This window comes from Ranitomeya variabilis, chromosome 2 (assembly GCF_051348905.1).
Source record: "Ranitomeya variabilis isolate aRanVar5 chromosome 2, aRanVar5.hap1, whole genome shotgun sequence".
NCBI lineage: Eukaryota > Metazoa > Chordata > Amphibia > Anura > Dendrobatidae > Ranitomeya > Ranitomeya variabilis.
This window is the reverse complement of record NC_135233.1, coordinates 954,932,353-954,954,701: the sequence shown is the minus strand read 5'-3', so window position 1 is coordinate 954,954,701 and position 22,349 is coordinate 954,932,353.

The window sequence follows — 22,349 nt, the reverse complement described above, 5'->3', positions numbered from 1 at the left end:
TTTTGGACACCAGAAAAAATTTTTTTTTTTGTTGACCTGTGTTATCAGTGATCCATGTCTACAGCACATAATTCTGATATGAAGAGATCAGCTGCGTTAATTGTAAACTGTAAAATGATTATTGTCAAAATTAACTTTATAAAGTTTCTTCATCGTCAAAAAAATCACAAACGTCTTACTTTTTTTTTAAAGACAAGGCAACAGATTTTCTGGCAACCCAGCTACCAGCCACATATTGCTTATCTCCAATGAAAATAAAAGGAAATTCCAATGTCCTGATCCATTTCTCTCCTGAAATAATTTGTTGAGGAAGAGGCAGGAGGCCGCCACCAAATCTGTGAATTTCAGCTGATGTGTATGGGAGTCTGTAGCACCTCAGCTCCTAGTATTTTATTATTGTTATATAGCACCATTGATTCCATGGTGCTGTACATGAGAAGGAGTTACATACAAATTACAGATATCACTTAAGGTAAGCAAACTAACAATTACAGACTGATACAGAGGGGTGACGACCCTGCCCTTGCGGGCTTACATTCTACAGGATGGTGGGGATGGAGACAATAGGTTGAGGGTTTTAGGAGCTCCGGTGTTGGTGAGGCGGTAGCTTCGGTAGGGGTGAGGAGGCAGCGGGGTCAGTGCAGGCTGTAGGCTTTCCTGAAGAGGTGGGTTTTCAGGTTCCGTCTGAAGGATCCAAATGTGGTTGTTAGTCGGACGTGTTGGGGCAAAGAATTCCAAAGGATGGGGGATATTCAGGAGAAGTCTTGGAGGCGGTTGGGTGAGGAGCAAATAAGTGTGGAGGAGAGAAGGAGGTCTTGGGAGGACCGGAGATTATGTGAAGGAAGATATCAGGAGATTAGTTCAGAGATATATGGAGGAGACAGGTAATGGATGGCTTTGTAGGTTAGTATTAGTAATTTGAACTGGATACGCTGAGGGAATGGGAGCCAGTGAAGAGATTTGCAGAGGGGGGAAGCGGAGGAGCAGCAAGGAGAGAGATGAATTAGTCAGGCAGCAGAGTTAAGGATGGACTGGAGAGGTGCAAGGGTGTTAGCAGGGAGGCCACAGAAAAGGATGTTGCAGTAGTCAAGGCGGGAGATGATGAGGGCATGCACAAGCATTTTAGTAGATTAACGGTTGAGGAAAGGACGGATTCTGGAGATATTTTTGAGCTGGAGGCGACAGGAGGTGGAAAGAGTACATAGTACATACATATATAGTGTCCAATATCTTGCTGAGCAAATAATGATGTACATCAGGATTCAATAAATATATACAGTATATAGACATTTCCACCATATACAAAGTATGCTATACTGGATAAACGTATGTATATGGATCGCCCCCCAAGGGCCGTGGGGTACTCTGTACCGTGTCCTTCGGTTCACAGGGGGATGTCACGGTGGCTGACCCGGTCCGTGGCCGTGGGACATCCGTATAAAAGGGAAAGGTCTTTAAAGGGATAAAGTTTATATTCATCATGACGCCACCTGTGTTATTCGTCAGGGTGACCGACACTGCTTTAAGGGGTCCGCTGAGGTGATGTTATGGCAGCTAGATGGTATACCTTCCCACAGGTGAAGTATGTCCCCTGGGCTTCCCGGTGTGTAGATGGTGGTATGATGCGAGGCGCAGAGAAGAACGAGGACACAAGGTTGCAGTCTCTTTACCTTTACTGAAGACTTCAGCATCCACAGTCCAGAGCACCAGATCACAGGGCAGGCAGAGTCCGGTCGGTTTGGAGGCAAGTCCAGAGTTCCCTTATCCAGGTGGAAATCAGTAGCCTTCCCTTGCGCTGCGGTGGTGTAGCCCCTTACTGCCTATGGCTTCACATAAGGGTCTCACTGATGCGATGTTTCGCTTCATATAGGATAGGACAAAACCCGTATGACTGGTGACTTGAGCCTGTTTATAGGGTCTCTTAGATAACCCGGCTCTGTAGGTGTCACCGTGCCTCCCGGGTGTAGGTGCGGACAGGTAACCTGCAATTAGCTGTCCTGCCAGTCTCTGAAATAAGGCGTAGAGGTCCTTACTCCCTCGGTGTTCTGGCTACCGGGATGTTGCGCCTCAGAAGGAGACAGCTTGAGCGGGGCTGGTCCCCTTCTGGTATCCTCTCCTTTGCTTCGACTTCCTTCATGCTTGCTGCAATACATTTCTGCCTTTCAATGTCTCTTTCTGGGAGCTGCAGCTCTGAGGGCATGCACAGCTCCTTTGACCTTCTGTCCTCCTAAGACTACTGTCTGGAACTTCCTCCAGAACTCCTGTCTGGAGCTCTGTCAGGAACTGACTCCTGTCTGGAACTTCTAACTTTCCCTACAGACTACCAGTTATCTATATGTGTGGGGAGTGAACTAATAAATAGGAGCAGAAGCGCCCCCTGGTGGCCTGGAGTGTGAATGTGTGTTGCATGTTTGTGATACCTGGATGCAGTTATCCTTTCTTTGCCTCCAAACATAGCATCACTCTCTCCGAGAGGAAAGCAATACCACTGCGACGACCAGAACCCTGGGGCGCCACATATACATATGTATATATATTATAAAAGTGGTTGTGTGGCGTGGATAACATGCTGTAAAGTAACAATGCTGTCAAAAAGAGAAGTGATAATAGTTTATATTTATCAATAAAATATAAAGTGAATTAACAAAAGAAAATCTACATGTAGTCAGTATTTGGTGTCAACAGCCTTTGCCTTCAAAGCCTTTGCCTTCAAACAGCATCCATTTTCCTACGTACACTTGCACAGTTTTTGGGCTCATTTCCACTTGCGATGAAATCGGACCAATGCAGTCCAATAAAAAATCGGACTGCATTCAGACTAATGTTACTCTATCATTGCGTGTTCATCTGCGTTTTTTTTTCCAGCTCGGATCAGATCACAATCGGACTGTAAAAAAGTCTCAGCATGTTACAATTGTGATCGGAAATCGGATCGCATCCCGCAATAGAAGTAAATGAATGCGAGAAAAAAAATCATACAGCACTCTGACCATGCGAGTGCTGTCTGATTTCTACACACTGATCGCATTTGAAAAGCCGACAATTCATGTGCCGCGTACAGAAAAATCACACTGACAGGTTAGAATAGATAGAATGGATATACTGTATACACATAGAACACACATATATATATATATATAGAGAGAGAGATGTAAGTGACACACACTTATATACCATATTTTTCGGATTATAAGACTCTCTGGATTATAACACGCACCCCAAATTTTGAGGAGAAAAATAGGAAAAATTTATAATGAAATGGTGGTGCTTCTTATAATCCATGTATCTTATTGCTTACTAGGGGTGATGGCTTTGGTGAAGCGGGGTCCCAGGGTCGCTGCTGGAGGAGGCAGGAGTGGGGTGATGCTGCAGGCCGCATGAGTGGGTGTTCTGATGTGCGGCGCGCCGCTGCGGGTGTCCGATGCAGCTGCGGGTATCCGGCGGTGCCGTGGCAGTGTCCGGCAGTGCTGCGGTGGTGTCCGGCAGTGCAAGTGTCTGGCGGTGCTGCGGGGGTGTCCGGCGGTGCTTCAGGGGTCTCCGATGCTGCTGCGGGTGACTCCGGTGCTGCGGATGCTCTGCTGACATTTTGTGAAAGGCCAGAGCCCCACAGTTCCATGATTTCTTGTGCGGTGGACTCTGGGAAAATGGCTACCGGGGGAGCGGCGCATGCACAGATGGAAATCTCGGCACCAAGATCTCAGAAGAAAATGGCCGACCGGGGGTGGCGCATGCGCAGATGGAGATCTTGGCACCAAGATCTCAGGAGATGAGATCCTGAGATCTTGGTGCTGAGATCTCCATCTGCGCATGCGCAGCCCCCCCGGCGGCCATTTTCCCAGAGTCCACCGCACAGGAAACCATGGAACTGCAGGGGGATCTGTCCTTTCACAAAATGTCAAGAGAGCCCCTGCAGCACCGGAGACACCCCCAACAGCACCAGACACCCCAGCAGCACCACCGGGCACTCACAGCTCCATCGGTCACCCACTCATCCCAGCCAGCGGCCTGCAGCAATGCTATCCGTAAGGTATATCCGCATTGTAAGACGCATCACCATTTTCCCCCCAAATTTGTGGGGAAAAAATGCATCTTATAATCTGAAAAATATGGTATATGTATATACACTGCTCAAAAACATAAAGGGAACACTTAACCCCTTCACCCCCGGAGCTTTTTTTGTTTTTTTCGTTTTCGTTTTTCGCTCCTCTCCTTCCCAGAGCCATAACTTTTTTATTTTTCCGTCAATGTGGCCATGTGAGGGCTTATTTTTTGCGGGACGAGATGTAATTTTGAACAATACCATTGGTTTTACCATGCCATGTAACAGAAAACAGGAAAAAAATTCCAAGTACGATGAAATTGCAAAAAAAGTGCAATCTCACACTTGTTTTTTGTTTGGCTTTTTTGCTAGTTTCACCAAATGCTAAAACTAACCTGCCATTCGTTATGATTCTCCAGGTCATTACGAGTTCATAGACACCAAACATGTCAAGGTTACGTTTTATCTAAGTGGTAAAAAAAAATTCCAAAGTTTGCCAAAAAAAAAAAAAAATTGTGCCATTTTCCGATACCCGTAGCGTCTTCATTTTTCATGATCTGGGGTCGGGTGAAAGCTTATTTTTTGCATGCCGAGCTGGCATTTTTAATGATACCATTTTAGTGCAGATACGTTCTTTTGATCGCCCATTATTGCATTTTAATGCAATGTCGCGGCGACCAAAAAAACTTAATTTTGGCGTTTTGATTTTTTTTCTCGCTACGCCATTTAGCAATCAGGTTAATCCTTTGTTTTTATTGATAGATCTGGCAATTCTGAACGCGGCAATACCAAATATGTGTAGGTTTGATTTTTTTATTGTTTTATTTTGATTGGGGCGAAAGGGTGGTGATTTGAACTTTTATATATATATATATTTTTTATATTTTTAAACACTTTTTTTTTAAATTTTGGCATGCTTCAATAGCCTCCATAGGAGGCTAGAAGCATGCACTACACGATCACCTCTGCTACATAGAGGTGAAGCACAGATCACCTCTATGTAGCAGAAATGCAGGGTTGCTTTGAACGCCGACCACAGGGTGGCGCTCAAAGCAATCGGCCATCAACAACCATAGAGGTCTCAAGGAGACCTCTGGTTGTTATGGCAATGCACCGATGACGCCGGATCATGTGACGGGGGTCAGCGGTGTGAGCACCTCCGGCCGCGTGGCCGGGAGCGCCAGTTAAATGCCGCGGTCAGCGTTTGACGGCGGCATTTAACTAGTTAATGGGCGCGGGGCGGATCGCGATTTCACCCGCGCTCATTGTGCGCACATGTCAGCTGTACAAAACAGCTGACATGTCACGGCTTTGAGGTGGGCTCACCGCCGGAGCCCGCCTCAAAGCAGGGGATCTGCCAGCTGACGTACTATTCCGTCAGCTGGCAGAAAGGGGTTAAACAACAGAATATAACTCCAAGTAAATCAAACTTCTGTGAAATCAAACTGTCCATTTAGGAAGCAACACTGTTTGACAATCAATTTCATATTCTGCAAACGGAATAGACAGCAGATGGAAATTATTGGCAATTATCAAGACACACTCAATAAAGGAGTGGTTCTGCAGGTGGGGACAACAGACCACATCTCAGTACCAATGCTTTGTTGCTGATGTTTTGGTCACTTTTCAATGTTGGATGTGCTTTCTCACTCGTGGTAGCATGAGACGAACTAAACAACCGACACAAGTGGCTCAGGTAGTGCAGCTCATCCCGGATGGCACATCATTGCGAGCTGTGGCAAGAAGGTTTGCTGTATCTGTCAGCGTAGTGTTTACAGGCTGGAGGTGCTACCAAGAGACAGGCCAGTACACCAGGAGATGCGGAGGGGGCCGTAGAAGGGCAACAACCCAGCAGCAGGACCGCTACCTCAGGAACAGGAGGAGCACTGCCAGAACCCTGCAAAATGACCTCCAGCAGGCCACAAATGTGCATGTGTCTGCACAAATGGTTAGAAACCGACTCCATGAGGATGGCCTGAGTGCCCGACGTCCACAAATGGGGGTTGTGCTCACAGCCCAACACCATGCAAGACGCCTGGCATTTGCCACAGAACACCAGGATTGGCAAATTCGCCACTGGCGCCCTGTGCTCTTCACAGATGAAAGCAGGTTCACACTGAGCATATGAGACAGATGTGACAGAGTCTGGAGAAGCCGTGTAGAGCGATCTGCTGCCTGCAACATCTTTCAGCATGACCGATTTGGCAGTGGGTCAGTAATGGTGTGGGGTGACATTTCTTTGGAGGGCTACACAGCCCTCCATGTGCTCGCCAGAGGTAGCGTGTCTGCCATTAGGTTCCAAGATGAGATCCTCAGACCCATTGTGAGACAATATGCTGGCCCTGGGTTGCGGCTGGCCCTGGGTTCCTCCTAATGCAGGACAATGCCAGACCTCATGTGGCTGGAGTGTGTCATCAGTTCCTGCAAGATGAAGGCATTGCAGCTATGGACTGGCCCGCCCGTTTCCCAGACCTGAATCCAATTGCACACATCTGGGACATCATGTCTCGCACCATCCACCAACATCACGTTGCACCACAGACTGTCCAGGAGTTGGCAGTTTCTTTAGTCCAGGTCTGGGAGAAGATTCCTCAGGAGACCATCCGCCACCTCATCAGGAGCATGCCCATGCGTTCTAGGGAGGTCATACAGGCACGTCAAGGCCACACACTACTGAGCATCATTTCCTTATCTTGAGGCATTTTCACTGAAGATGGATCAGCCTGTTACTTCATTTTCCACTTTGATTTTGAGCATCATTCCAACTCCAGACATAGTTGTGATTTACGTTGATCATTTTTAGGTTTTATTGTTCTCAACACATTCCACTATGTAATGAATAAAGATTTACAACTGGAATATTTCATTCAGTGATATCTAGGATGTGGGATTTTAGTGTTCCCTTTATTTTTTTGAGCAGTGTTTATTACATAGATAGATACACACGTGTTCAAAATTGTTGGTACCCCTCGTTTAATGACAGAAAAACCCACAATTATCACATAAATAATTTGAATCTGACAAAAGTAATAATAAATAAAAAATCTATGAAAACGAACAAATGAACGTCAGACATTGCTATTCAACTATGCTTCCACAGAATAAAAAAAAAAATAAAACTGAAAAAAATGAAATAGGCATGGACAGAAATAATGGTACACCTGAAAATAATGTAACAAAAGGGTCATGTTAAATCACAGTGGGTCCACTAATTAGCATCGCAGGGGTCTACAAACTTGGAATCAGTGAGTGGGCCTGTATATAAAGCTACAGATACTCACTGTGCTGTTTGGTAACATGGTGTGTATCACACTTATCATGGACCAGAGGAAGTGAAGGAAAGAGTTGTCTCAGGAGATTAGAAAAAAATGTATAGACAAACATGTTAAAAGTAAAAGTTATAAGACCATGTTAACTTAATATTTTGTTGCACAATCTTTTGAGGCAATCACTGCAATCAAAAGATTCCTGTAACTGTTAATGAGACTTCTGCAACTCACGTCAGGTATTTTGGCCCACTCCTCAAGGGCAAACTGCTTCAGTTGTCTTGTGTTTGAAGGTTGCCTTTTCCAGATGGCATGGTTCAGCTCTTTCCAATGATGCCCAATAGGATTTACGTCAGGGCTCATAGAAGGCCACTTCAGAATAGTCCAATGTTTTCCTCTTAGCCATTCTTGCGTGTTTTTAGCTGTGCGTTTTGGGTCATTATCCTGTTGCAAGACCCATTACCTGCGACTGAAACCAAGCTTTCTGAAACTGGTCGGCACCTTTCTCTCTAGAATCCCTTGATAGTCTTGAGATTTCATTATACCCTGCACAGATTCTAGACACCCTGTGCCAGATCCCCCATATATCCATAATAACGAAGAAACAAGAGGAAAAAACAAAAATAACGTATTTTAAAAATAATTTATTAATTATACAGTTATTAAAAACAAACAAGGGAATATCACAAGAAATTAAGGGTCATACAGAGACCAGGAATAATTAAATGATTTGTACACATAGAATGATGAAAAAATATTATCAGTCACCTAATACATTTTCCATATCCTACCAACAACACTAAATAGAAAATGCTCCAATGCCAAAAATCTTTGTTGTGGTAATGAGATAGTTAAAAAGTGCCTATTGCAAATAGGTGCTTTTATAAGTATTAATGTCCATATGCAAATTAAACCATGTTTACGTACATAAAATGTTATCCTGGTATCTACACCCTTAAGGACCGAGACAACTCCGTTTCGCCATAATGGCTTCCTCAACAAGGGGCATGTGTTTATTCCTGGTCTCTGTATGACCCTTAATTTCTTGTGATTTTCCGTTGTTTGTTTTTAATAACTGTATAATTAATAAATTATTTTTAAAATACGTTATTTTTGGTTTTTCCTCTTGTTTCCTCCTTATTATGGATATATGGGGGACTTGATTAGTTATATTTGTTTGGAGGTGGTATTTATTATTTTGGACTTTTGAAATGTACCCTGTGCCAGATGCAGAAAAGCAGCCCCAGAACATAACAGAGCCTTCTCCATGTTTCACAGTAGGGACAGTGTTCTTTTCTTGATAAGCTTCAGTTCTCCGTCTGTGAACATAGAGCTGATATGCCAACCCAAAAAGTTCAATTTTTGTCTCATCTGTCCATAGGACATTCTCCCAAAAGCTTTGTGGCTTGTCAACATGAAGTTTGGCAAATTCCAGTCTGGCTTTTTTATGATTTTTTTTCAACAATGGTGTCCTCCTTGGTCATCTCCCATGACGTCCACTTTGGCTCAGACAACGACTGATGGTGCAATCCGACAGTGATGTTCCTTGAGCTTGAAGTTCACCTTTAATCTGTTAAGAAGTTTTTCTTGGTTCTTTTGTTACCATTCGTATTATCCATCTCTTTGATTTGTCATCAATTTTCCTCCTGCGGCTATGTCCAGGGAGGTTGGCTACAGTCCCTTGTATCTTAAATTTCTGAATAATATGTGCAACTGTAGTCACTGGAACATCAAGCTGCTTGGAGAAGCTCTTATAACTTTTACCTTTAACATGTTTGTCTATAATTTTTTTTCTAATCTCCTGAGACAACTCTTTCCTTTGCTTCCTCTGGTCCATGTTGATTGTGATACACACCATGTCACTAAACAGCACAGTGAGTATCTGTAGCTCTATATACAGGCCCACTCACTGATTCCAAGATTGTAGACACCTGCGGTGCTAATTAGTGGACACACTGTGATTTAACATGACCCCTTTGTTACAATATTTTCAGGGGTATCATCAATTCTGGCCAGGTCTATTTCATGAGTTTTATTTTTTTTTAATTCTGTGGAAGCATTGTTGAAAAGCAATGTCTTACTTTCATATGTTCATTTTCATAGATTTTTAATTTATTATTACTTTTGTCAGATTCAAGTTATTTCTGTGACCATTGTGGGTTTTTCTGTCATTAAACTACGTGTTTAGATAGATAGATAGATAGATAGATAGATAGATAGATAGATAGATAGATAGAAGAAAAGCCTGCAATTCATCTGCCGTGCACTGTAAAATCTCTGCAGGAGCCGACAAGATAGAAGAAATGGGTTACATAAAGTAAATACTCATAGAATAGGTAGATATATAGATGTCAGTGACAAATACAATTAGTATAAAGTGTGTGCAGCTTACTGTACATGTATTTAATTAATAATAGATTATTTTTCTGGAAAAAATGGCGTGGGCTCCCTCATAATTTTCTTAAACAGCTGAGGGAAAGCCGACAGCTGGGGGCTGATGTTTATAGCCTAGGAAGGGGGGTAATACCCATGGAGCTTCCCAGGCTATTAATGTCAGCTCACAGCGGTATATTTAGCCTTTACTGACTATTAAAATGGGGGACCTCCCAAAAAAATGACGTAGGATCCCCCCTATAATTACTAACCAGCAAAAGCTATGCATTTTAGAGATGTGTCTTTTCTGGGGCGGCTGAGAGCTGATATTAACATCGTAGGAATGGGCCATGGATACTGACCCCCTTCCTGGCTAAAAAACATTAGCTCTCTGCCGCCCCAGAAAAGAGGCATCTCTAAGATGCGCTAGTTTTGGCACTTAGCCTTGCTCTTCCCATTTGTCCTGTAATGGTGGCAAGTGGGATGATAGCTGGAGGGTTGATGTCACCTTTGTATTGTCAGGTGACATCAAGACCCAAGGTTAGTAATGGAGAGGCGTTAATAAGATGACCCCATTACGAACCCCATAGACACATTGTATGAAAAAACAGACACCCAGAATAAAGTCCTTTAATTGAAAGAATGACACAAACTCATTTAATAAATCTTAATTAAACCATACTTACGACCTCGCCCATTCTCCCGATGCCCTCGTAATCTGCAAAAGAGTTAAAAAAAAACAATATTCCTCACCTTTCCATAGAGATTCTGCTAATCCATTTGTCCAACAACGGGTCTAGCTCTGGCTACATCTAGATGGCAGGTTGCATGGTTACATGATGCGACCATACAGCCTGTCATCCAGCTGAGAAACTGAACAGCGTGTGCTCAGTGTCTCCCTGTGAACTCCTATTACCTATCTGAAGGCACTGTGAGCGTGAGAGGGCTCTCCTGCTCGTGGTACCGTCAGACAGGTCCTGCGCATTCACAGCCAATTAACTCACTTCACCTATGTGACATCAGCGTGAGCATATATATATGTTTTGAAGAATATTTCCTTTGAAAACGATGTGTACATGACTTAGAGAATTTCTCTATGTAAAAGATCATGTTAAAATTGCATTGCAGTCAGATAGCAATCACACTGCAGTCGGATGTAAATCGGATGCTAGGTGTGAAAAATCAGATTGTACTCACATGAAAAACACATTACACTCATCTGACTTTGCAGGAACAAAATCAGACCAATTTTAAAATCGCTAGTGTGACTCCAGCCTTTGAAGGAACTCAGCAGGAAGATTGTTTCAAACATTTAGGAGAACTAACCACAGATCTTCTGTTGATGTAGGCTTGTGCAAATCATTCTGTCTCTTATAATCCCAGATCGATTTCATGATTTTGAGATTGTTGCGTTGTTACTTTACAGCATTTTTTTTCCACATCTGCCTAAAACATTTCCAAATCACTGTATATACATACAGTATGCAGTTATTTTCTAAGCTTTTATTATATTTAACTAAATATCAATGATTACGTTTACATTTCATTGTGCGTTTCTCTTTAACCCCTTCCCGACATTTGACGTACTATCCCGTCGAGGTGGGGTGGGCCCGTATGACCGCCGACGGGATAGTACGTCATCACCGATCAGCGGCGCTCACGGGGGGAGCGCGGCCGATCGCGGCCGGGTGTCAGCTGCATATCGCAGCTGACATCCGGCACTATGTGCCAGGAGCGGTCACGGACCGCCCCCGGCACATTAACCCCCGGCACACCGCGATCAAACATGATCGCAGTGTACCGGCGGTATAGGGAAGCATCGCGCAGGGAGGGGGCTCCCTGCGGGCTTCCCTGAGACCCCCGGAGCAACGCGATGTGATCGCGTTGCTGCGAGGGTCTCCTACCTCCTTCCTGGCTGCAGGTCCCGGATCCAAGATGGCCGCGGCATCCGGGTCCTGCAGGGAAGGAGGTGGCTTACCGAGTGTCTGCTCAGAGCAGACACTTGGTAAGCCTGCAGCCCTGCACAGCAGATCGTCGATCTGGCAGAGTGCTGTGCACACTGCCAGATCAATGATCTGTGATGTCCCCCCTGGGACAAAGTAAAAAAGTTAAAAAAAAATTTTTCCACATGTGTAAAAAAAAAAAAAAAAAAAAAATCCTAAATAAATAATAAAAAAAAAAAATATATTATTCCCATAAATACATTTCTTTATCTAAATAAAAAAAACAAAACAATAAAAGTACACATATTTAGTATCACCGCGTCCGTAACGACCCAACCTATAAAACTGCCCCACTAGTTAACCCCTTCAGTAAACACCGTAAGAAAAAAAAAAAAAAAACGAGGCAAAAAACAACGCTTTATTACCATACCGCCGAACAAAAAGTGGAATAACACGCGATCAAAAAGACTGATATAAATATCCATGGTACCGCTGAAAACGTCATCTTGTCCCGCAAAAAACAAGCCGCCATACAACATTATCAGCAAAAAAATAAAAAAGTTATAGTCCTGAGAATAAAGCGATACGAAAATAATTATTTTTTCTATATTTTAGTTTTTATCGTATAAAAGCACCAAAACATAAAAAAATGATATAAATGAGATATCGCTGTAATCGTACTGACCCGAAGAATAAAACTGCTTTATCAATTTTACCAAACGCGGAACGGTATAAACGCCTCCCCCAAAAGAAATTCATGAATAGCTGGTTTTTGGTCATTCTGCCTCACAAAAATCGGAATAAAAAGCGATCAAAAACGGTCACGTGTCCGAAAATGTTACCAATAAAAACGTCAACTCGTCCCGCAAAAAACAAGACCTCACATGACTCTGTGGAGCAAAATGTGGAAAAATTATAGGTCTCAAAATGTGGAGACGCAAAAACTTTTTTGCTATAAAAAGCGTCGCTGGTTTCACACTTGCGTTTTTGTCTGCAGCGTTTTTTGCACAAAAAAACGCATGCGTTTTTTCCCTATATTTAACATTGAAAACGCATGTGGTTTTTTTGTACGCGTTTGGTCGCGTTTTCAAACGCATGCGTTTTTTTTCTGCATGCGTTCATTTTCAGAAATACAACCTGCAGTATTTTCTTGCGTTTTTAAGCACATGCGTTTGTTTGCGTTAAAAACGCATGCATTTAAACACACTGAAAAGCCACCCACCACCATCAAGGTGATAAAGGGATCCAAACCCTAACCCTAACTCTACCCCTAACCTCACCCCTAACCGTTTAATGAACATTTTCTGACAGTCATAGTGCCACGTATTTCAGTGCCACGTATTTCAGTGCCACGTATTTCAGTGCCACGTGTTTCAGTGCCACGTATTTCAGTGCCACGTATTTCAGTGCCACGTATTTCAGTGCCACGTATCACGTATTTCAGTGCCACGTATTTCAGTGCCACGTATTTCAGTGCCACGTATTTTAGTGCCACGTATTTCAGTGCCACGTATCACGTATTTCAGTGCCACGTGTTTCAGTGCCACGTGTTTCAGTGCCACATATTTAAGTGCCACGTATCACGTATTTCAGTGCCACGTATTTCAGTGCCACGTATTTCAGTGCCACGTATCACGTATTTCAGTGCCACGTATTTCAGTGCCACGTATTTCAGTGCCACGTATTTCAGTGCCACGTATTTCAGTCACGTTTAGGGTTAGGGTTAGGGTTAGGGTTAGGGCTAGGGTTGGAAGTAAAGTTAGGGTTGGGGCTAAAGTTAGGGTTGGGGCTAAAGTTAGGGTTAGGGTTTGGATTACATTTACGTTTGGATTAGGGTTGGGATTAGAATTATGGGTGTGTCAGGGCTAGGGGTGTGGTTAGGGTTACCGTTGGGATTAGGGTTAGGGGTGTGTTTGGGTTAGGGTTTCAGGTAGAATTGGGGAGTTTCCACTGTCCAGGCACATCAGGGGCTCTACAAGCGCGACATGGCGTCCAATCTCAATTCCAGCCAATTCTGCGTTGAAAAAGTAAAACAGTGCTCCTTCCCTTCCGAGCTCTCCCGTGCGCCCAAAAAGGGGTTTACCCCAACATATGTGTTATCAGCGTACTCGGGACAAATTGAACAACAACTTCTGGGGTCCAAGTTCTCTTGTTATCCTTAGGAAAATAAAAATTTGGGGGGCTAAAAATCATTTTTGTGGGAAAAAAAAGATGTTTTATTTTCATGGCTCTGCGTTATAAACTGTAGTGAAACACTTGGGGGTTCAAAGTTCTCACAACACATCTAGATAAGTTCCTTGGGAGGTCTAGTTTCCAATATGGGGTCACTTGTGGGGGGTTTGTACTGTTTGGGTACATCAGGGGCTCTGCAAATGCAACGTGACGCCTGCAGACCAATCCATTTAAGGCTGCATTCCAAATGGCGCTCCTTCCCTTCCGAGCTCTGTCATGCACCCAAACAGTGGTTCCCCCCCACATATTGGGTATCAGCGTACTCAGGACAAATTGGACAACAACTTTTGGGGTCTAATTTATCCTGTTACCCTTGTGAAAATACAAAACTGGGGGCTAAAAAATCATTTTTGTGAAAAAAAAAAAGAATTTTTATTTTCACGGCTTTGCGCTATAAACTTTAGTGAAACACTTGGGGGTTCAAAGTTCTCAAAACACATCTAGATAAGTTCTTTGGGAGGTCTAGTTTCCAATATGGGGTCACTTGTGGGGGGTTTGTACTGTTTGGGTACATCAGGGGCTCTGCAAATGCAACGTGACGGCTGCTGACCAATCCATTTAAGTCTGCATTCCAAATGGCGCTCCTTCCCTTCCGAGCTCTGTCATGCGCCCAAACAGTGGTTCCCCCCCACATATGGGGTATCAGCGTACTCAGGACAAATTGGAAAACAAATTTTGGGGTCCAATTTATTCTGTTACCCTTGTAAAAATACAAAGCTGGGTGCTAAAAAATCATTTTTGAGAAAAAAAATAAAAATTATTTTCACGGCTCTGCGTTATAATCTGTAGTGAAACACTTGGGGGTTCAAAGCTCTCAAAACACATCTAGATAAGTTCCTTAGGGGGTCTACTTTCCAAAATGGTGTCACTTGTAGGGAGTTTCAATGTTTAGGCACATCAGGGGCTCTCCAAACGCAACATGGCGTCCCATCTCAATTCCAGTCAATTTTGCATTGAAAAGTCAAATGGCGCTCCTTCCCTTCCAAGCTCTGCCATGCGCCCAAACAATGGTTTACACCCACATATGGGGTATCAGCGTACTCAGGACAAATTGCACAACATTTTTTGGGGTCCAATTTCTTCTCTTACCCTTGGGAAAATAAAAAATTGGGGGCGAAAAGATCATTTTTGTGAAAAAATATGATTTTTTATTTTTACGGCTCTGCATTATAAACTTCTGTGAAGCACTTGGTGGGTCAAAGTGCTCACCACACATCAAGATAAGTTCCTTAGGGGGTCTACTTTCCAAAATGGTGTCACTTGTAGGGGGTTTCAGTGTTTAGGCACATCAGGGGCTCTCCAAACGCAACATGGCGTCCCATCTCAATTCCAGTCAATTTTGCATTGAAAAGTCAAATGGCGCTCCTTCCCTTCCAAGCTCTGCCATGCGCCCAAACAATGGTTTACACCCACATATGGGGTATCAGCGTACTCAGGACAAATTGCACAACATTTTTTGGGGTCCAATTTCTTCTCTTACCCTTGGGAAAATAAAAAATTGGGGGCGAAAAGATCATTTTTGTGAAAAAATATGATTTTTTATTTTTACGGCTCTGCATTATAAACTTCTGTGAAGCACTTGGTGGGTCAAAGTGCTCACCACACATCAAGATAAGTTCCTTAGGGGGTCTACTTTCCAAAATGGTGTCACTTGTAGGGGGTTTCAGTGTTTAGGCACATCAGGGGCTCTCCAAACGCAACATGGCGTCCCATCTCAATTCCAGTCAATTTTGCATTGAAAAGTCAAATGGCGCTCCTTCCCTTCCAAGCTCTGCCATGCGCCCAAACAATGGTTTACACCCACATATGGGGTATCAGCGTACTCAGGACAAATTGCACAACATTTTTTGGGGTCCAATTTCTTCTCTTACCCTTGGGAAAATAAAAAATTGGGGGCAAAAAGATCATTTTTGTGAAAAAATATGATTTTTTATTTTTACGGCTCTGCATTATAAACTTCTGTGAAGCACTTGGTGGGTCAAAGTGCTCACCACACATCTAGATAAGTTCCTTAGGGGGTCTACTTTCCAAAATGGTGTCACTTGTAGGGAGTTTCAATGTTTAGGCACATCAGGGGCTCTCCAAACGCAACATGGCGTCCCATCTCAATTCCAGTCAATTTTGCATTGAAAAGTCAAATGGCGCTCCTTCCCTTCCAAGCTCTGCCATGCGCCCAAACAATGGTTTACACCCACATATGGGGTATCATCGTACTCAGGACAAATTGCACAACATTTTTTGGGGTCCAATTTCTTCTCTTACCCTTGGGAAAATAAAAAATTGGGGGCAAAAAGATCATTTTTGTGAAAAAATATGATTTTTTAATTTTACGGCTCTGCATTATAAACTTCTGTGAAGCACTTGGTGGGTCAAAGTGCTCACCACACATCAAGATAAGTTCCTTAGGGGGTCTACTTTCCAAAATGGTGTCACTTGTAGGGGGTTTCAGTGTTTAGGCACATCAGGGGCTCTCCAAACGCAACATGGCGTCCCATCTCAATTCCAGTCAATTTTGCATTGAAAAGTCAAATGGCGCTCCTTTCCTTCCGAGCTCTGCCATACGCCCAAACAGTGGTTTACCCTCACATATGGGGTATCAGCGTACTCAGGACAAATTGTACAACAACTTTGGGGGTCCATTTTCTCCTGTTACCCTTGGTAAAATAAAACAAATTGGAGCTGAAATAAATTGTGTGTGAAAAAAAGTTAAATGCTCATTTTTATTTAAACATTCAAAAAATTCCTGTGAAACACCTGAAGGGTTAATAAACTTCTTGAATGTGGTTTTGAGCACCTTGAGGGGTGCAGTTTTTAGAATGGTGTCACACTTGAGTATTTTCTATCATATAGACCCCTCAAAATGACTTCAAATGAGATGTGGTCCCTAAAAAAAAATGGTGTTGTAAAAATGAGAAATTGCTGGTCAACTTTTAACCCTTATAACTCCGTCACAAAAAAAAAATTTGGTTCCAAAATTGTACTGATGTAAAGTAGACATGTGGGAAATGTTACTTATTAAGTATTTTGCGTGACATATGTCTGTGATTTAAGGGCATAAAAATTCAAAGTTGGAAAATTGCGAAATTTTCAAAATTTTCGCCAAATATTCGTTTTTTTCACAAATAAATGCAAGTTATATCGAATAAATTTTACCACTAACATGAAGTACAATATGTCACGAGAAAACAATGTCAGAATCGCCAAGATCCGTCAAAGCGTTCCAGAGTTATAGCCTCATAAAGGGACAGTGGTCAGAATTGTAAAAATTGGCCCGGTCATTAACGTGCAAACCACCCTTGGGGGTGAAGGGGTTAATAAAATAATAGATCGTTCACAGAACTGCAGAAATGCTGAAATTAATAGTATAATAGTCCTATTTATGCAAATATAATTTTACCATACCTATAGGCGTGGTATGCAAAGCTGGATAATGGTACAGGAACAGGTGTCCTGTGGATAAGCTATGAATGTTTATTATGGGAATGCTCCTTAAATAAAAGTACAGTTTTATTTTTTTATTGATTTTCCATTATTTTATAATAGAGAGCAACACAACTAAACATATCTACATTTTAATAATTAATGTTTTATCCAGCCTGCATTCACACTCTTTCCTCCACTTTGCAGCACAAGGAGTTAAATGACTGACTGCTGGCGGAATGTTTTATTTTTCCTCCTAAAAATCAGACTCATAACATTCCACAATGTCCCTGAAATTTTACAGTAATAAAATAGAACATCAGAGCTGCCTTCTTCATGTCCACGTTTGTAATACGACTGTTAGATCAATTTCACACTAACCATAATAAGATACAAAACCATGAAATGTATTCTGATTACCTAAACGCTTGGATGTGAGTGGATACCACTTATTTTCAGATGTGCGTACATTAATGTAATTTTCTGGGATTATTTTATTATTATTTTAAGTCTGCCATTTCCCATCATTCCACCCAGGGGAACTGCATTACACAATGAACCAAATATTACCATGACTGAGAGCACCATGTGCTACAAACAGCACCTTGCACCTGAATAGTACTGTGTATGGTATAACAAAGGCAAACCAGTATTAGTACACAAACTGTTAAGAAATAGTAAGTTTAAAGCGAGCCTGGCAGCAGGATTGTGCTCAGTGAACTACAGACACTGTCAGGTCGGTGCTGTTATACTGAATAAAATGATACCTTGGTTGATGAAATCCGTCTTGTGTTTGATGTTTAATCTGTATTTGCAGTTTTCAGTTAATGAAATTCTCGTGCTCCGAGGCGGGGCTGTGGGGTGGGCTTTATGTGGTGCTCTGGGGCGGCCTGTCGGTGGGGCTTTATGTCATGCTCTGCTTACATAGTAATCTGTATGAGCTTATGACAGGTCACTGATCCTTCAGTTATCTGCCCCCTATTTTACATACTGCATATACTATGGTGGGTTTAGAAAAAAAAAAATTTACATTGCGCAAAATGGCACCGGTGGCGGCGCCTGCGCAGTAGCATGTATAGCATTATGCCTATAATGTTGGCGGGCAAAAAAAAAAATAGCTTCATCAAAACGGCGCCGATAAATGCTAATTCGCAAGCACCTCCGGAGCCATTTTTCTATAAAAAAAAAGTTTGCCTACCAGGAAATGTCGCTGGTGCTTGCACAGTAGAATCTATTGGAGCCCGATAGATGCTACTGCGTATGCGCGGCTGCCATTTTGCTGAATGTAATTTTTTTGCTTCTAACCTTACATTATGACATGCATTATATAAAATAAGGGTCAGTGACCTGTCATAAGCCCATACAGTTGAATATCTAAGCAGACCACCGCATAAAGACCCCCCACAGGACGCACAAGAATCTCATGAACTGAAAACTAAAAATACAGATTAAACAACAACCACAAGATGGATTTCATCAATCAAGGTATCATTTTAATCAGTATAACAACGATGGGTGCACGACACTGCACGATACTCAATTATGCATCGGGATGCTCATTTGAGTATTGAGCAGTACTGAGCATCGTTTGGTGCTCAAGCCCCAGTAAGAAGCTCATAGCCGAGGAGAGAGAATTTTTCTGTCCTCTGGAACAATGCTCTAGTTTGCCATTTATTTCCATTATGCTTGCTGCTCGAGTTGAGCACCTCCCAGGGTCAGACATACTCAATACGAGAACAGAGCACTCAAGCATTTCAGTGCTCAATCAATACTGGCACTTCCACAATTAACTATTAACCTACAAATATCCAGAAGCAAATGCCAATTTTTTGAAAAGTACAAAAGTCTTTATTGAACAATTACTTACATAAAATTAAAACATCAATGGGAAACACAAATTGCAAAACAGATCTGCCAATACAGGAAAATGTATACCTAGAATATGTGTAATATCACCTAAAAAGAAGAAGTAATGTCTTCTATATGAAAGAAGTACGAAGGTGATATATATATGTATATATATGCAAAAGAGAGGTTACACTAACATGGAATATATCCAGAATGTAAATACCTCCTTAGTATGAATCTGCCCCTTTTCCCCTTTGATAGGAGGGGGGAAGAAAAAGGGAGGGGTTGCTCTTAGAAACAAAAGGTATACATGATCTGATTGCAGTGGGTGCCCCGATGCACGTTTCGCGATAGCTTCTTCCTTTGGGGGTCAGTTTGTTTCTAAGAGCTCCCTGTTTTTCCTCACCATTCACTTGAATAGATGTCTAATAGCACAATGCACTCTAGCACTATGCATGACTCTGATACTATGGGAGTAATTTCAGATACCATTTGTTGCCATTAATTCCACTTGGAATCCCTGAGCATTGCAAACTATGTTTCTGGTATAATCTGCATTTTTGAGGCAAAAAATCTGTGTGCATTGTCCTTTAGTGAGGATTAGGCTGCTCTATATAATCATTTCAATAACTTTAATAATGGAATATGTCTGATTTAATATCAATTGCTTTATTCCTGGTAATGAATTTAGCCTATATATGTATTATCATTGAAATATTGTACCTTTATTAGGGGTTACATACATTGACTCTCATAAGCACTAACAGTGCAGGTATATGTATTTGTAAAACAACCCCCTCCTTTTTCTTCCCCTCCTATCAAAGGGAAAAAGTGTCAGATTCATACTAGGGAAGTATTTACATTCTGGACATATTCTGGACATATACCATGATAGTGTAAACTCTGTTTTGCTTATATATATATATATATATATATATATATATATATATATATGTGTGTGTGTATATATATATATATATATATATATATATATATATATATACAGTATATATTTATTTTTTTATCCCCTTCATACTTCTTTCATACAGAAGACATTACTTCTTCTTTTTAGGTGATATTACACACATTCTAGGTATACATTTTCCTGTATTCGCAGATCTGTTTTGCAATGTGTACTTCCCATTGATGTTTTAATTTTATGTAAGCAATTGTTCAATAAAGACTTTTTATACTCTTCAAAAAATGCCCATTTGCTTCTGGATATTTGTAGGTTAATAATACTAGCAGCAATAGTCCCTCTGTTGTGATACAATGTCAAAAAATGTGTTTGTTATCTTGAACAGCACTCCTACATCTGTTTTAGCATATACTGTACATGTATCCCCAAATGCCGCTTTAGCATTTTGTCTTAGATCTCTTCATGGTGCTGCTCTTCATGGAAATATAATATAAATATAAATGGGTTTTAACCAGGGGCGCACATATTGCATGTGCAGCCGCATTGGGGCCCGGAGGTGGAGGAGATCCCCTGCAGGGTGGCTAATAATGAGGGTAATATGGCCTGTTTCTCTAGCCTCGAGGCTTCAGGGGGCCCCTGGCCAGATTGCCCTCGTGTGTGATGGGCAGGGAGCAATCCCTGCAGCTATGCTGCCTACAGGAGAAAATGGCAGTGGAGCGAAGCTGCAAGGATCCTATGCTTCCTGTCTGACACAGCCACGCGGATGGATGACATCAGCATTCAGCACACTTCTGTGTCCGATAGAAAGCTGCTGGCAATGATGATGCGGCGGGGAACATGTGGTGAGGTGAGTGGTGCTGTGTGTGTGTGTTATATATAGGTGTGTGTGTAGGTGGTGAAGAGGGCAATGATGGGGTGGTGGAGGAGAAAGCAATGATGGAGATGGTTTAAAGGGCAATGAAGGTGGTGTTGGGAAGGGGGTGATGGGGTGGTGGTGGAGAAAGCAATGATGTAGGTGGTGGAAAGGGCAATGATGAGGTGGTAGAAAGGACAATGATGGAAGTGGTGGACAACAATGATGGGATGGAGGAGAGGACAATGATGGCTGTAGTGGGAGAGAACATTGATTGGGGTGTTGAAGAGGGCAATGATGGAGGTGTGGGAGAGAACAATGATTGGGGTGGTGGAGATGAAATGATGGAGGTGGTGGAGAGAGAAATGATGGGGATGGTGGGGAGACGGCAATGATGGAGGTGTTGGAAAGGGCAATGATGGGGAGGTGGGGGAGAAGGCAATTATTATTATTATTATTTATTATTATAGCGCCATTTATTCCACGGTGCTTTAAATGTGAGGAGGGGTATACATAAGGAAAACAAGTACAGTTATCTTAAACAATACAAGTCATGACTGGTACAGGAGTAGAGAGGACCCTGCCCGCGAGGGCTCACATTCTACAAGGGATGAGTGAGGAAACAAGAGGGGAGGACAGAGCTGGTTGTGCAGTGGTTTGGTGAAATGGTGGTTACTGCAGGTTGTAGGCTTGTCGGAAGAGGTAGGTCTTCAGGTTGGTTTTGAAGGTTTCCACGGTAGGCGAGAGTCTGATATATTGTGGTAGATGTTGTGAATTCTGCTCTTGGGCTCCCTCCGGTGGTTTTTGGTGGTAGTGCAGTTGTCTTGGGGTTGTAATCCAGGGCAGGTGTTTCTGCTGATTGCAGCTCTATTAGGTATTTAGGTGTGCAGGATCCATGAGTCCTTGCCAGTTGTCCATTGTTCTTGGAGGGATTGCATCTCTCTCTGGTTCCTCATGCCCTGCTGCCAATTCAGCTAAGATAAGTGTCTGGTTTTTTGTCTCTGTGCACACATGCAGTGTGCTTTGCAATTCATTGTGTTTTTGTCCAGCTTAGACTTTGTTTGGATTTTCTCAGTCATGCTGGATTCTCAGGAGATGCAGATATACTTTCTATGTCTTTAGTTAGATGTAGAATATTTGTATTATCTGCTGTGGATATTTTTAGGATTTTAATACTGACCGCTTAGAATTCTGTCCTATCCTTTTCTATTTAGCTAGAAGTGCCTCTTTTGCTAAATCCTGTTTTTCTGCCTGCGTGTCTTTCCTCTTATACTCACAGTCAATATTTGTGGGGGGTTGCCTATCCTTTGGGGTTCTGCTCTGAGGCAAGATAGAATTCCCATTTCCATCTATAGGGGTATTTAGTCCTCCGGTTGTGTCGAGGTGTCTAGGACGTGTTAGGTACACCCCACGGCTACTTCTAGTTGCGGTGTTAGTTTAGGGTTTGCGGTCAGTA